The 4,767-nt window shown below is 36.8% G+C and overlaps 1 non-coding gene across 1 annotated transcript; it reads left to right on the forward strand.

Moving 5' to 3' along the window:
* Positions 1-650: 650 nt before the first annotated feature.
* LOC136327912 (U6 spliceosomal RNA) lies at positions 651-757 on the forward strand. Its single transcript, XR_010729968.1, has one exon. It is a non-coding gene; the product is annotated as a U6 spliceosomal RNA (small nuclear RNA).
* The last annotated feature ends 4,010 nt before the right edge of the window (positions 758-4,767 follow it).

Raw genomic sequence — 4,767 nt, forward strand, 5'->3', positions numbered from 1 at the left:
CACAAAATTTTGTGAAAATAACAAGTGACTAGAAAAAGAATTTGCAAACTGATATAATCTGGATTTATGTGGACAAGTCCTGCTAGAGGTGAGGATGATGGAGACGCAAAGACCTGACTCCGGGGACCAGGTTCAGTGACGCAGATCCACTTTACTCAGGAAGTAAGCTAGCTTATATATATAGGTTCAGCCTATAGGGTGTTATAGCATGTTCCTCAAAGCCAATGGCTGAAAAGATCAAGGAGATGCGTGGTTCGCACTGAGTCACTTCCTTATAGTGGGCGAGCTCCCTTCCTGGGTGTGCCCAGGAGGGTTCTGGGAGTTGGAGTATTCTCACAGCATTGCATCAGCCATAGCTGCTAGGAATGTGCTCTGCATTCCACCCACATATTTAGGCTGAGGAATAGTTTTTAAACATTTCAGGACTGGGTTTTAGAAGCATAGGCACACTGATACTGTTACTTCTTATGACCATTCTCTTAGTTGAATCAGTGAGCATAATGAGCATAATCTGATTCAAGTAAATTAAATGATTTTGGACATGTGACTGGATCAGGACTAATGATTAGTGTCTTATACTTTAGAGTTTGTGATAAATAGAAGACTAGAATCTTCAAAAGTTATTTTGAGCTTATAAAAGTTAAAAATGGGTGCTTGCTTCGGCAGCACATATACTAAAATTGGAACGATACAGAGAAGATTAGCATGGCCCCTGCACATGGATGACATGCAAATTCATGAAGCGTAAAAAAAAAAAAGAAAGAGAAAAAGAAAAAAAAAGTTAAAAATGGGACAAGACTCTCTTCTCCCATTTCTGAAGTGTAACTTCTCCCTCCTGACAGTGGTGACTTTCTGTATTGGGTTCTACTTCAGGGACCCCAATCATCTCCACTCCCTTCACAAGGAGAACTTTAAAAGTAATAGAGGGAACTGCCTTGCTCTCTTTTGTCCAACATCCTAAGTAGGCCTGGTCTGACAAAATATTAGCATCAACTAAGTAAACAGACAAAAGGTTTTATATATATATTTGGTTTGTTTTTTATTGAAGGACCAAGGAGATTTTAGAAGTTTAACAATCGCAGGACAAATATTGAAACTCTAATTAACATCCTCTTGTAAACAAGAAAAAATGCTTTAAAACTTAAAATTTTGAAGGAGTATGTCATCCAACAACATCTCTCTCCACTACTAACCTGTATCTTTCTCCTGGTGTTCTCTTCACCAGTTAGACAATGAAAAGCTCAATGGAGGAGCACAGTCCCCACACTAGAATACCTACTCTCTCTGCAGACACCAACTGGGGGTTCAGAGGGTGCCAAAACTACCCAGAAGGTTGATAATTCACTAGGACTCACAAAACTCACTGTAAGCAGTTATGATTTATTACAAGAAAGGAATAAAGATTAAAACCATCTAAGGGAGGAATACACTCCAAAAAAGTATGAATTGTGGAGTTTTCATTGTTATCTCTCTATGGAGTTAGAACGTATTATTTTCTCAGCATTTATGTGTGACACATTCCTACAGAACAGACCTCAGAGAACACTGCAGAAGTTGGGCAGGCTAGGCTGTAGGCTTTTTAACAAGGGAGAAGCCTGCAGAGGGCAATCCCATGGAACCCTAAGGCAAATTTACCTAAACATACCCAGGGAACCTTAGAAAGGAGCCTGAACAAAAGTCAACATGCCCTCCTACTTGCTTAAGCTGGTGGCTCTGGTCGGCAGAGCTTTCATACTCAGGGCTGTACGCTAAAAGGAAGGACTTGGCAGTTTTTAAGACCTCCTGTTCTGCAGGCAGCGACTGGGGCATCTTCCTGCCAGCCAATATAGGTTAAAAAGTGCAAAAAGCCTGGGGAGAGTGGTTCCACAGAGTGCTGAGGCATACTAGACATACCTGAAAGCTCATAGAAAGACACCTTGAGAGCAATTGGCTCCCAGGCCTGCCTGATTATGCTGGCAGCTCTGGCTGGCAAAGCCTTACCCAGAGCCCTGTGCTGAAGGGGGATTTGCCAGCTCTTAGGGCCTCTTACTCTCCAGGCAGTGGCAGGGGCAACTTCATAGCTGGATCACCAGGCTGCAAATTCAGGAAGGAAATATTTGGAGAGAGGCTCCAGGAAAATGGACCCTCCCATTGTTGGAGCCTGCAAATGCTAACAAGCCTCGAATATCAACAAGACTGAGGCCTAGTATATGACATTGCCATTACTTTTCACATCAACTGAAAATCTCTACCTAAGTGTGCCACAAGGGCAGAGCCTGGGGCACAGTGCCACTTACCAGGAAGAGGGAGAAGAAAAAAAAAAAAAGAAGATAAGCTCTCAAAATCAAGAATAATCCACAGTCTCTATAACTTTTTTCACTTTTTTTTTGTTTCTTTCATTTTCTTATCTTTATATTTTTCTTCCACCTTGGTCCTTTTATCCTCTGCTTGTCTTATTCTTTTCTCTTCATCTTGAAATACATTATCCATAGGTGTTACATTTCCCTTTTTTTTTTCTTTTCTTTTTTCTTTCTATGAGGGTTACACTCCAAAAACCTTAACTCTGTTTGTATTTTTCTTCTTCTATTTTTCTTTTTCTTTTTTCTCCCTCTCTATTAGTTTCTCCTTTTCTCTTTCACATTTTCTATCATTCAATCCTCACTCACAAACAAATTATTTTATTTTGGATTCAAATTTTTTTCTTTGTGGCATTTTGTGTGCTTTTTACTTCACTTTTTAACTCATTAGCATTCCCCCCAACCCTGGCTCTCCATTCTATGTAGTTTCTGTTCCACTTAATACAATAGTATTTTTTTCTTTTTCTTGTTTTCTTTTTACCTATTTAACTATATCTCTCATTCAACCATCATTTACAAGCAAATTGCTTTATTCTTGATCCAAATTTTTTCTTTTTATGCTTTTTGTGTGTCCTTACCTCATTTTTTACCCCTTTGTCACTTCTCCCTAACTCAAGCCCTCCATTCTAGGTAGTTTTTGTTCCATTTAGCACAATATAATTCTCAGTTTTTCCATAATATTTTCTCAAAAAAAAGAAATAATAATAATTTTTTTAAATTATTTTTATCTATTTTTTTACTTTTTATTCTTTATTAATTCTCATTAGTGTTATTAACAAAACCACACTCAGATGCCATTAAGAAAAAGGAAATCAAATATCATAGATACAAAACACACAGATGTAGCACAGATAGATGAGGAAATATCTATAGAAAATAATTTTAATATATTGGAAACCTTGGAGTTAAATGACAGAGAATTTAAAATAGAAATCCTAATAATACTCAGGGATATACAAGAAAACACAGAAAGGCAATTTAGGGAGCTCAAAAAACAACTCAATAAATAGAAAAAATATATTACCAAGGAAATTGAAACTATAAAAACAAATCAAATAGAGATGAAAAACTCAATTCATGAACTGAAAAATGAGGTAACAAGCTTAGCTAATAGAACAAGCCAGATAAAAGAGAGAATTAGTGACATAAAAGACAGGCAACTTGAAGAACAACAGAGAAAAGAGGAGAGAGACTTATGAATTTAAAAAAATGAGAAAGCCCTACAGGAATTGTCTTATGTTTTTCATCAAAAAGAAAAACATAAGAATAATAGGCATATCAGAAGAAGAAGAGAGAGAAAATGGAATGGAGAACATATTCAAACAAATAATAGATGAGAACTTCCCAAGCCTATGAAAAGAACTAAAGCCTCAAATTCCAGAAGCAAACACCAAGTTATCTTAACCCCAACAAACCTACTCCAAGGCACATCATAATGAAATTGGCACAAACCAATGACAAAGAAAAAATTCTCAAGGCAGCCAGGGAATAGAAGAATACAACATATAAAGGAAGGCCTATTAGATTATCATCAGATTTCTCAGCAGAAACTCTACAAGCTAGAAGAGAGTGGACCCCAATATTTAAAGTCCTGAAAAGAGGAACTTTCAGCCACGAATACTATACCCATCAAAGCTATCCTTCAAATATGAAGAAGAAATAAAACATTCACAGATACAGAAAAGATGAGGGAATTTATCACCAGAAAACCCCCACTTCAGGAAATACTAAAGGGGGTTCTCCAACCAGATACAAAGAACAAAACAAAACCACAAGTAAAAGCTCCACCAAGAACACAAAAATAATCAAATTTAAACTGTGACAACAAAAACAAAAAAGAGGAGAGGACGAAGATTAACAGTAGCAAAGGAAGATGGAGTGCAGAAGCACACATAAGAAAGTGTACTACAATGAACATGGTAGATACCCTTTCCATTACTTAATGGTAACGACCCTTGAAAAAACCACCACAGAAGCACATGACTTGAAAAAAGAAGTAACAGAGGAAAGAAGTATGGATTACAACCAAACAAAAACAAATGATAAAAAAACAAAAGAGAAGAATCAAACAAGATAAAAAACTAACAGAAAGCAATATATAAAATGGCAACAGGAAACCTTCACGTGTGAATAATTACACTCTCTGTAAATGGATTGAACTCACCAATAAAAAGACACAGAGTAGCAGAATGGATTTAAAAAAATCCAACTGTATGCTGCCTACAAAAAACACATCTAAGCTACAAGGATAAAAACAAGTTCAAAGTGAAAGGCTGGAAAACAGTACTCCAAGCAAATAACATCCAAAAATGAGCAGGTGTAGCAATATTCATATCTAACAATGCTGACTACAAGTCAGGAAAAGTAATCAGAGACAAAAATGGTCATTTCCTAATGATTTTGGGGACACTGAATCAAGAAGACATAACAC

Source organism: Saccopteryx bilineata, chromosome 2 (assembly GCF_036850765.1).
Source record: "Saccopteryx bilineata isolate mSacBil1 chromosome 2, mSacBil1_pri_phased_curated, whole genome shotgun sequence".
In the NCBI taxonomy this organism is placed as follows: domain Eukaryota; kingdom Metazoa; phylum Chordata; class Mammalia; order Chiroptera; family Emballonuridae; genus Saccopteryx; species Saccopteryx bilineata.